Source organism: Oncorhynchus keta, chromosome 35, assembly GCF_023373465.1.
Source record: "Oncorhynchus keta strain PuntledgeMale-10-30-2019 chromosome 35, Oket_V2, whole genome shotgun sequence".
Lineage (NCBI taxonomy): Eukaryota > Metazoa > Chordata > Actinopteri > Salmoniformes > Salmonidae > Oncorhynchus > Oncorhynchus keta.
This window is the reverse complement of record NC_068455.1, coordinates 2,875,747-2,886,988: the sequence shown is the minus strand read 5'-3', so window position 1 is coordinate 2,886,988 and position 11,242 is coordinate 2,875,747. Positions and strand designations below refer to the sequence as shown.

General features: G+C 40.7%; 1 long non-coding RNA gene across 3 annotated transcripts in view; it reads left to right on the top strand.

The window, feature by feature from the left end:
- Positions 1–1,731: 1,731 nt before the first annotated feature.
- The window catches only part of LOC127915673 (uncharacterized), a 29,832-nt gene continuing 20,321 nt past the window's right edge, over positions 1,732–11,242 (top strand). The window contains exon 1 of one of the 3 annotated variants that reach the window (XR_008091569.1): positions 1,732–1,795. This is a non-coding gene — a long non-coding RNA (uncharacterized LOC127915673). Of the gene's footprint in view, positions 1,796–4,072; positions 4,181–7,873; positions 7,938–11,242 lie in introns of those variants that run through there. The other 2 variants (XR_008091567.1, XR_008091568.1) reach the window with 2 other exon arrangements.

The window sequence follows — 11,242 nt, the reverse complement described above, 5'->3', positions numbered from 1 at the left end:
ATTTATAGAAGGAGGTTGTAGATGGTTTATAGAAGGAGGAGGTTGTAGATGGTTTATAGAAGGAGGAGGTTGTAGATGGTTTATAGGAGGAGGAGGTTGTAGGTGGTTTATAGGAGGAGGAGGATGTTGTAGATGGTTTAGAGAAGGAGGAGGATGTTGTAGATGGTTTATAGAAGGAGGAGGTTGTTGTAGATGGTTTATAGAAGGAGGGGTTGTTGTAGATGGTTTAGAGAAGGAGGAGGAGGTTGTTGTAGATGGTTTATAGAAGGAGGAGGATGTTGTAGATGAATTAGAGAAGGAGGAGGTTGTAGATGGTTTATAGAAGGAGGAGGTTGTAGATGGTTTATAGAAGGAGGATGTTGTAGATGGTTTATAGAAGGAGGAGGAGGATGTTGTAGATGGTTTATAGAAGGAGGAGGTTGTAGATGGTTTATAGGAGGAGGAGGTTGTAGGTGGTTTATAGGAGGAGGAGGATGTTGTAGATGGATTAGAGAAGGAGGAGGTTGTAGATGGTTTATAGAAGGAGGAGGAGGTTGTAGATGATTTATAGAAGGAGGAGGTTGTTGTAGATGGTTTATAGAAGGAGGAGGTTGTAGATGGTTTATAGAAGGAGGATGTTGTAGATGGTTTAAAGAAGGAGGAGGATGTTGTAGACGGTTTATAGAAGGAGGAGGTTGTAGTAGATGGTTTATAGAAGGAGCAGGTTGTTTTAGATGGTTTAGAGAAGGAGGAGGAGGTTGTTGTAGATGGTTTATAGAAGGAGGAGGATGTTGTAGATGGTTTATAGAAGGAGGAGGTTGTAGATGGTTTATAGAAGGAGGAGGAGGTTGTAGATGGTTTAGAGAATGAGGAGGTTGTAGATGGTTTATAGAAGGAGGAGGTTGTTGTAGATGGTTTAGAGAAGGAGGAGAAGGTTGTTTTAGATGGTTTATAGAAGGGGGAGGATGTTGTAGATGGTTTATAGAAGGAGGAGGTTGTAGATGGTTTATAGGATGAGGAGGTTGTAGATGGTTTATAGAAGGAGGAGGTTGTTGTAGATTGTTTATAGAAAGAGGAGGTTGTAGATGGTTTATAGAAGGAGGAGGATGTTGTAGATGGTTTATAGAAGGAGGAGGATGTTGTAGATGGTTAAGAGAAGGAGGAGGTTGTAGATGGTTTATAGAAGGAGGAGATTGTAGATGGTTTATAGAAGAAGGAGGTTGTTGTCGATGGTTTATAGAAGGAGGAGGTTGTAAATGGTTTATAGAAGGAGGAGGTTGTAAATGGTTTATAGAAGGAGGAGGTTGTAGATGGTTTATAGAAGGAGGAGTTTGATGTAGATGGTTTATAGAAGGAGGAGGTTTTAGATGGTTTATAGAAGGAGGAGGTTGTTGTAGATGGATTAGAGAAGGAGGAGGTTGTAGATGGTTTATAGAAGGAGGAGGTTGTTGTCGATGATTTATAGAAGGAGGTTGTAGATGGTTTATAGGAGGAGGAGGTTGTAGATGGTTTATAGAAGGAGGAGGTTGTAGATGGTTTATAGGAGGAGGAGGTTGTAGGTGGTTTATAGGAGGAGGAGGATGTTGTAGATGGTTTAGAGAAGGAGGAGGATGTTGTAGATGGTTTATAGAAGGAGGAGGTTGTTGTAGATGGTTTATAGAAGGAGGGGTTGTTGTAGATTTTAGAGAAGGAGGAGGAGGTTGTTGTAGATGGTTTAGAGAAGGAGGAGGTGTAGATGGTTTAGAGAAGGAAGGATGTTGTAGATGGATTAGAGAAGGAGGAGGAGGTTGTAGATGGTTTAGAGAAGGAGGAGGAGGTTGTAGATGGTTTATAGAAGGAGGAGGAGGTTGTTGTAGATGGTTTATAGAGGAGGAGGTTGTAGGTGGTTTATAGGAGGAGGAGGATGTTGTAGATGGATTAGAGAAGGAGGAGGTTGTAGATGGTTTATAGAAGGAGGAGGAGGTTGTAGATGGTTTATAGAAGGAGGAGGTTGTTGTAGATGGTTTATAGAAGGAGGAGGAGGTTGTAGATGGTTTATAGAAGGAGGATGTTGTAGATGGTTTAAAGAAGGAGGAGGATGTTATAGATGGTTTATAAGGAGGAGGTTGTTGTAGATGGATTAGAGAAGGAGGAGGAGGGAGTTGTAGATGGTTTATAGAAGGAGGAGATTGTAGATGGTTTATAGAAGAAGGAGGCTGTTGTCGATGTTTTATAGAAGGAGGAGGTTGTAAATGGTTTATAGAAGGAGGAGGTTGTAAATGGTTTATAGAAGGAGGAGGTTGTAGATGGTTTATAGAAGGAGGAGTTTGATGTAGATGGTTTATAGAAGGAGGAGATTTTAGATGGTTTATAGAAGGAGGAGGTTGTTGTAGATGGATTAGAGAAGGAGGAGGTTGTAGATGGTTTATAGAAGAAGGAGGTTGTTGTCGATGATTTATAGAAGGAGGTTGTAGATGGTTTATATGAGGAGGAGGTTGTAGATGGTTTATAGAAGGAGGAGGTTGTAGATGGTTTATAGGAGGAGGAGGTTGTAGGTGGTTTATAGGAGGAGGATGTTGTAGATGGTTTAGAGAAGAGGAGGATGTTGTAGATGGTTTATAGAAGGAGGAGGTTGTTGTAGATGGTTTATAGAAGAAGGGGTTGTTGTAGATGGTTTTATAGAAGGAGGAGGAGGTTGTTGTAGATGGTTTATAGAAGGAGGAGGATGTTGTAGATGGTTTATAGAAGGAGGAGGTTGTAGATGGTTTATAGAAGGAGGAGGAGGTTGTAGATGGTTTTAGAAGGAGGATGTTGTAGATGGTTTATAGAAGGAGGAGGATGTTGTAGATGGTTTATAGAAGGAGGAGGTTGTAGATGGTTTATAGGAGGAGGAGGTTGTAGGTGGTTTATAGGAGGAGGAGGATGTTGTAGATGGATTAGAGAGAGATGGTTTATAGAAGGAGGAGGAGGTTGTAGATGGTTTATAGAAGGAGGAGGTTGTTGTAGATGGTTTATAGAAGGAGGAGGAGGTTGTAGATGGTTTATAGAAGGAGGATGTTGTAGATGGTTTAAGAAGAGGGAGGATGTTGTAGACGGTTTATAGAAGGAGGAGGTTGTAGTAGATGGTTTATAGAAGGAGCAGGTTGTTTTAGATGGTTTAGAGAAGGAGGAGGAGGTTGTTGTAGATGGTTTATAGAAGGAGGAGGATGTTGTAGATGGTTTATAGAAGGAGGAGGTTGTAGATGGTTTATAGAAGGAGGAGGAGGTTGTAGATGGTTTAGAGAATGAGGAGGTTGTAGATGGTTTATAGAAGGAGGAGGTTGTTGTAGATGGTTTAGAAGGAGGAGAAGGTTGTTTTAGATGGTTTATAGAAGGGGAGGATGTTGTAGATGGTTTATAGAAGGAGAGTTATAGATGGTTTATAGGATGAGGAGGTTGTAGATGGTTTATAGAAGGAGGAGGTTGTTGTAGGTGTTTATAGAAAGAGGAGGCTAGATGGTTTATAGAAGGAGGAGGATGTTGTAGATGGTTTATAGAAGGAGGAGGATGTTGTAGATGGTTAAGAGAAGGAGGAGGTTGTAGATGGTTTATAGAAGGAGGAGATTGTAGATGGTTTATAGAAGAAGGAGGCTGTTGTCGATGTTTTATAGAAGGAGGTTGTAAATGGTTTATAGAAGGAGGAGGTTGTAAATGGTTTATAGAAGGAGGAGGTTGTAGATGGTTTATAGAAGGAGGAGTTTGATGTAGATGGTTTATAGAAGGAGGAGATTTTAGATGGTTTATAGAAGGAGGAGGTTGTTGTAGATGGATTAGAAGGAGGAGGTTGTAGATGGTTTATAGAAGAAGGAGGTTGTTGTCGATGATTTATAGAAGGAGGTTGTAGATGGTTTATATGAGGAGGAGGTTGTAGATGGTTTATAGGAGGAGGTTGTAGATGGTTTATAGGAGGAGGAGGTTGTAGGTGGTTTATAGGAGGAGGAGGATGTTGTAGATGGTTTAGAGAAGGAGGAGGATATTGTAGATGGTTTATAAGGAGGAGGTTGTTGTAGATGGTTTATAGAAGGAGGGGTTGTTGTAGATGGTTTAGGAGAAGGAGGAGGAGGTTGTTGTAGATGGTTTAGAGAAGGAGGAGGTTGTAGATGGTTTAGAGAAGGAGGAGGATGTTGTAGATGGATTAGAGAAGGAGGAGGAGGTTGTAGATGGTTTAGAGAAGGAGGAGGAGGTTGTAGATGGTTTATAGAAGGAGGAGGAGGTTGTTGTAGATGGTTTATAGGAAGGAGGAGGTTGTAGGTGGTTTATAGGAGGAGGAGGATGTTGTAGATGGATTAGAGAAGGAGGAGGTTGTAGATGGTTTATAGAAGGAGGAGGAGGTTGTAGATGGTTTATAGAAGGAGGAGGTTGTTGTAGATGGTTTATAGAAGGAGGAGGAGGTTGTAGATGGTTTATAGAAGGAGGATGTTGTAGATGGTTTAAAGAAGGAGGATGTTGTAGACGGTTTATGGAAGGAGGAGGTTGTTGTAGATGGTTTATAGAAGGAGCAGGTTGTTTAGATGGTTTAGAGAAGGAGGAGGTTGTTGTAGATGGTTTATAGAAGGAGGAGGATGTTGTAGATGGTTTATAGAAGGAGGGTTGTTGTAGATGGTTTAGAGAAGGAGGAGGTTGTTGTAGATGGTTTATAGAAGGAGGAGGATGTTGTAGATGGTTTATAGAAGGAGGAGGTTGTAGATGGTTTATAGAAGGAGGAGGAGGTTGTAGATGGTTTATAGAAGGAGGATGTTGTAGATGGTTTATAGAAGGAAGGAGGAGGATGTTGTAGATGGTTTAGAGAAGAGGAGTTGTAGATGGTTTATAGGGAGGTTGTAGGTGGTTTATAGGAGGAGGAGGATGTTGTAGATGGATTATGAAGGAGGAGGTTACAGATGGTTTATAGAAGGAGGAGGAGGTTGTAGATGGTTTATAGAAGGAGGAGGTTGTTGTAGATGGTTTATAGAAGGAGGAGGAGGTTGTAGATGGTTTATAGAAGGAGGATGTTGTAGTAGATGGTTTATAGAAGGAGCAGGTTGTTTTAGATGGTTTAGAGAAGGAGGAGGAGGTTGTTGTAGATGGTTTATAGAAGGAGGAGGATGTTGTAGATGGTTTATAGAAGGAGGAGGTTGTAGATGGTTTATAGAAGGAGGAGGAGGTTGTAGATGGTTTCGAGAATGAGGAGGTTATGGATGGTTTATAGAAGGAAGGATTGTTGTAGATGGTTTAGAGAAGGAGGAGAAGGTTGTTTTAGATGGTTTATAGAAGGGGGGATGTTGTAGATGGTTTATAGAAGGAGGAGGTTGTAGATGGTTTATAGGATGAGGAGGTTGTAGATTTTATAGAAGAGGAGGTTGTTGTAGATGTTTATAGAAAGAGGAGGTTGTAGATGGTTTATAGAAGGAGGAGGATGTTGTAGATGGTTTATAGAAGGAGGAGGTTGTAAATGGTTTATAGAAGGAGGAGGTTGTAAATGGTTTATAGAAGGAGGAGGTTGTAGATGGTTTATAGAAGAAGGAGGCTGTTGTCGATGTTTATAGAAGGAGGAGGTTGTAAATGGTTTATAGAAGGAGGAGGTTGTAAATGGTTTTATAGAAGGAGGAGGTTGTAGATGGTTTATAGAAGGAGGAGTTTGATGTAGATGGTTTATAGAAGGAGGAGATTTTAGATGGTTTATAGAAGGAGGTTGTTGTAGATGGATTAGAGAAGGAGGAGGTTGTAGATGGTTTATAGAAGAAGGAGGTTGTTGTCGATGATTTATAGAAGGAGGTTGTAGATGGTTTATATGAGGAGGAGGTTATAGATGGTTTATAGAAGGAGGAGGTTGTAGATGGTTTATAGGTGGAGGAGGTTGTAGGTGGTTTATAGGAGAAGGAGGATGTTGTAGATGGTTTAGAGAAGGAGGAGGATGTTGTAGATGGTTTATAGAAGGAGGAGGGATTGTTGTAGATGGTTTATAGAAGGTGGGGTTGTTGTAGATGGTTTAGAGAAGGAGGAGGAGGTTGTTGTAGATGGTTTAGAGAAGGAGGAGGTTGTAGATGGTTTAGAGAAGAGGAGGATGTTGTAGATGGATTAGAGAAGGAAGGAGGTTGTAGATGGTTTAGAAGGAGGAGGAGGTTGTAGATGGTTTTATAGAAGGAGGAGGAGGTTGTTGTAGATGGTTTATAGAAGGAGGAGGTTGTAGATGGTTTATAGGAAGGAGGATGTTGTAGATGGATTAGAGAAGGAGGAGGTTGTAGATGGTTTATAGAAGAGGAGGAGGTTGTAGATGGTTTATAGAAGGAGGAGGTTGTTGTAGATGGTTTATAGAAGGAGGAGGAGGTTGTAGATGGTTTATAGAAGGAGGATGTTGTAGATGGTTTAAAGAAGGAGGAGGATGTTGTAAACGGTTTATAGAAGGAGGAGGTTGTTGTAGATGGTTTATAGAAGGAACAGGTTGTTTTAGATGGTTTAGAGAAGGAGGAGGAGGTTGTTGTAGATGGTTTATAGAAGGAGGAGGATGTTGTAGATGGTTTATAGAAGGAGGAGGTTGTAGATGGTTTATAGAAGGAGGAGGAGGTTGTTGTAGATGGTTTATAGAAGGAGGAGGTTGTAGATGGTTTATAGGAGGAGGAGGTTATGGAGTGGTTTATAGGAGGAGGAGGATGTTGTAGATGGATTAGAGAAGGAAGAGGTTACAGATGGTTTATAGAAGGAGGAGGAGGTTATAGATGGTTTATAGAAGGAGGAGGTTATTGTAGATGGTTTATAGAAGGGAGGAGGTTGTAGATGGTTTATAGAAGGAGGATGTTGTAGATGGTTTAAAGAAGGAGGAGGATGTTGTAGACAGTTTATAGGAAGGAGGTTGTAGTAGATGGTTTATAGAAGGAACAGGTTGTTTAGATGGTTTAGAAGGAGGAGGAGGTTATTGTAGATGGTTTATAGAAGGAGGAGGGATGTTGTAGATGGTTTATAGAAGGAGGAGGTTGTAGATGGTTTATAGAAGGAGGGAGGTTGTAGATGGTTTAGAGAATGAGGAGGTTGTAGATGGTTTATAGAAGGAGGAGGTTGTTGTAGATGGTTTAGAGAGGAGAAAAGGTTGTTTTAGATGGTTTATAGAAGGGGAGGATGTTGTAGATGGTTTATAGATAGGAGGTTGTAGATGGTTTATAGGATGAGGAGGTTGTAGATGGTTTATAGAAGGAGGAGTTGTTGTAGATTTTATAGAAAGGAGGTTGTAGATGGTTTATAGAAGGAGGAGGATGTTGTAGATGGTTTATAGAAGGAGGAGGTTGTAAATGGTTTATAGAAGGGAGGGTTGTAAATGGTTTATAGAAGGAGGAGGTTGTAGATGGTTTATAGAAGAAGGAGGCTGTTGTCGATGTTTTATAGAAGGAGGAGGTTGTAAATGGTTTATAGAAGGAGGAGGTTGTAAATGGTTTATAGAAGGAGGAGGTTGTAGATGGTTTATAGAAGGAGGAGTTTGATGTAGATGGTTTATAGAAGGAGGAGATTTTAGATGGTTTATAGAAGGAGGAGGGGTTGTTGTAGATGGATTAGAGAAGGAGGAGGTTGTAGATGGTTTATAGAAGAAGGTTGTTGTCGATGATTTATAGAAGGAGGTTGTAGATGGTTTATATGAGGAGGAGGTTGTAGATGGTTTATAGAAGGAGGAGTTGTAGATGGTTTATAGGAGGAGGAGGTTGTAGGTGGTTTATAGGAGGAGGAGGATGTTGTAGATGGTTTAGAGAAGGAGGAGGATGTTTGTAGATGGTTTATAGAAGGAGAGGTTGTTGTAGATGGTTTTATAGAAGGTGGGGGGTTGTTGTAGATGGTTTTTAGAGAAGGAGGAGGAGGTTGTTGTAGATGGTTTAGAAGAGAAGGAGGAGGTTGTAGATGGTTTAGAGGAGGAGGATGTTGTAGATGGATTAGAGAAGGAGGAGGAGGTTGTAGATGGTTTAGAGAAGGAGGAGGAGGTTGTAGATGGTTTATAGAAGGAGGAGGAGGTTGTTGTAGATGGTTTATAGAAGGAGGAGGTTGTAGGTGGTTTATAGGAGGAGGAGGATGTTGTAGATGGATTAGAGAAGGAGGAGGTTGTAGATGGTTTATAGAAGGAGGAGGAGGTTGTAGATGGTTTATAGAAGGAGGAGGTTGTTGTAGATGGTTTATAGAAGGAGGAGGAGGTTGTAGATGGTTTATAGAAGGAGGATGTTGTAGATGGTTTAAAGAAGGAGGAGGATGTTGTAGACGGTTTATAGAAGGAGGAGGTTGTTGTAGATGGTTTATAGAAGGAGCAGGTTGTTTTAGATGGTTTAGAGAAGGAGGAGGAGGTTGTTGTAGATGGTTTATAGAAGGAGGAGGATGTTGTAGATGGTTTATAGAAGGAGGAGGTTGTAGATGGTTTATAGAAGGAGGAGGTTGTAGATGGTTTAGAGAATGAGGAGGTTGTAGATGGTTTATAGAAGGAGGTTGTTGTAGATGGTTTAGAGAAGGAGGAGAAGGTTGTTTTAGATGGTTTATAGAAGGGAGGATGTTGTAGATGGTTTATAGAAGGAGGAGGGATTGTAGATGGTTTATAGGATGAGGAGGTTGTAGATGGTTTATAGAAGGAGGAGGTTGTTGTAGATTGTTTATAGAAAGAGGAGGTTGTAGATGGTTTATAGAAGGAGGAGGATGTTGTAGATGGTTTATAGAAGGAGGAGGATGTTGTAGATGGTTAAGAAAGGAGGAGGAGGTTGTAGATGGTTTATAGAAGGAGGAGATTGTAGATGGTTTATAGAAGAAGGAGGCTGTTGTCGATGTTTTATAGAAGGAGGAGGTTGTAAATGGTTTATAGAAGGAGGAGGTTGTAAATGGTTTATAGAAGGAGGAGGTTGTAGATGGTTTATAGAAGGAGGAGTTTGATGTAGATGGTTTATAGAAGGAGGAGATTTTAGATGGTTTATAGAAGGAGGAGGTTGTTGTAGATGGATTAGAGAAGGAGGAGGTTGTAGATGGTTTATAGAAGAAGGAGTTGTTGTCGATGATTTATAGAAGGAGGTTGTAGATGGTTTATATGAGAGGAGGTTGTAGATGGTTTATAGAAGAGGAGGTTGTAGATGGTTTATAGAAGGAGGAGGTTGTAGGTGGTTTATAGGAGAGAGGATGTTGCAGATGGTTTAGAGAAGGAGAGGATGTTGTAGATGGTTTATAGAAGGAGGAGGTTGTTGTAGATGGTTTATAGAAGGAGGTTGTTGTAGATGGTTTAGAGAAGGAGGAGGAGGTTATTGTAGATGGTTTAGAGAAGGAGAGGGTTGTAGGTGTTTAGAGAAGGAGGAGGATGTTGTAGATGGATTAGAGAAGGAAGAGGAGGTTGTAGATGGTTTAGAGAAGATGAGGAGGTTGTAGATGGTTTAGAGAAGGAGGAGGAGGTTGTTGTAGATGGTTTATAGAAGGAGGAGGATGTTGTAGATGAATTAGAGAAGGAGGAGGTTGTAGATGGTTTATAGAAGGAGGAGGTTGTAGATGGTTTATAGAAGAAGGAGGTTGTTGTAGATGGTTTATAGGAGGAGGAGGTTGTAGATGGTTTATAGAAGGAGGTTGTAGGTGGTTTATAGGAGGAGGAGGTTGTTGTAGATGGTTTAGAGAAGGAGGAGGATGTTGTAGATGGTTTATAGAAGGAGGAGGTTGTTGTAGATGGTTTATAGAAGGAGGAGGTTGTTGTAGATGGTTTAGAGAATGAGGAGGTGGTTGTTGTAAATGGTTTATAGAAGGAGGAGGATGTTGTAGATGATTTATAGAAGGAGGAGGTTGTAGATGGTTTATAGAAGGAGGGTTATTATAGATGGATTAGAAAGGAAGGAGGTTGTAGATGGTTTATAGAAGAAGGAGGTTGTTGTCGATGATTTATAGAAGGAGGTTGTAGATGGTTTATATGAGGAGGAGGTTGTAGATGGTTTATAGAAGGAGGAGGTTATGTAGATGGTTTATAGGAGGAGGAGGTTGTAGGTGGTTTATAGGAGGAGGATGTTGTAGATGGTTTAGAGAAGGAGGAGGATGTTGTAGATGGTTTATAGAAGGAGGAGGTTGTTGTAGATGGTTTATAGAAGGAGGGTTGTTGTAGATGGTTTAGAAGAAGGATTGTTATGCAGATTTGGTTTAGAGAAGGAGGAGGCTATGGATGTTTAGAAAGGAGGGATGTTGTAGATGGATTAGAGAAGGAGGGAGGAGGCTGTAGATGGTTTAGAGAAGGAGGAGGAGGCTGTAGATGGTTTTATAGAAGGAGGAGGAGGTTGTTGTAGATGGTTTATAGAAGGAGGAGGATGTTGTAGATGGATTAGAGAAGGAGGAGGTTGTAGATGGTTTATAGAAGGAGGAGGTTGTAGATGGTCTATAGAAGAGGAGGTTGTTGTAGATGGTTTATAGAGGAGGAGGTTGTAGATGGTTTATAGAAGGAGGTTGTAGGTGGTTTATAGGAGGAGGAGGTTGTTGTAGATGGTTTAGAGAAGGAGGAGGATGTTGTAGATGGTTTATAGAAGGAGGAGGTTGTTGTAGATGGTTTATAGAAGAAGGAGGTTGTTGTAGATGGTTTAGAGAATGAGGAGGTGGTTGTTGTAAATGGTTTATAGAAGGAGGAGGATGTTGTAGATGATTTATAGAAGGAGAGGTTATAGATGGTTTATAGAAGGAGGAGTGTTGTAGATGGTTTATAGAAGGAGGAGGTTGTTGTAGATGGTTTAGAAGGAGGAGGGGGTTGTTGTAGATGGTTTATAGAAGGAGGAGGATGTTGTAGATGGTTTATAGAAGGAGGAGGTTGTAGATGGTTTATAGAAGGAGGGGTTGTTGTAGATGGTTTAGAGAAGGAGGAGGAGGTTGTTGTAGATGGTTTATAGAAGGAGAAGGATGTTGTAGATGGTTTTATAGAAGGAGGAGGTTGTAGATGGTTTATAGAAGGAGGAGGAGGTTGTAGATGGTTTATAGAAGGAGGAGGTTGTTGTAGATGGTTTATAGAAGGAGGAGGTTGTTGTAGATGGTTTAGAGAAGGAGGAGGAGGTTATTGTAGATGGTTTATAGAAGGAGGAGGATGTTGTAGATGGTTTATAGAAGGAGGAGGTTGTAAATGGTTTATAGAAGGAGGAGGTTGTAGATGGTTTATAGAAGGAGGAGTTTGATGTAGATGGTTTATAGAAGGAGGAGGTTTTAGATGGTTTATAGAAGAAGAGGCTGTTGTCGATGTTTTATAGAAGGAGGAGGTTGTAAATGGTTTATAGAAGGAGGAGGTTGTAAATGGTTTATAGAAGGA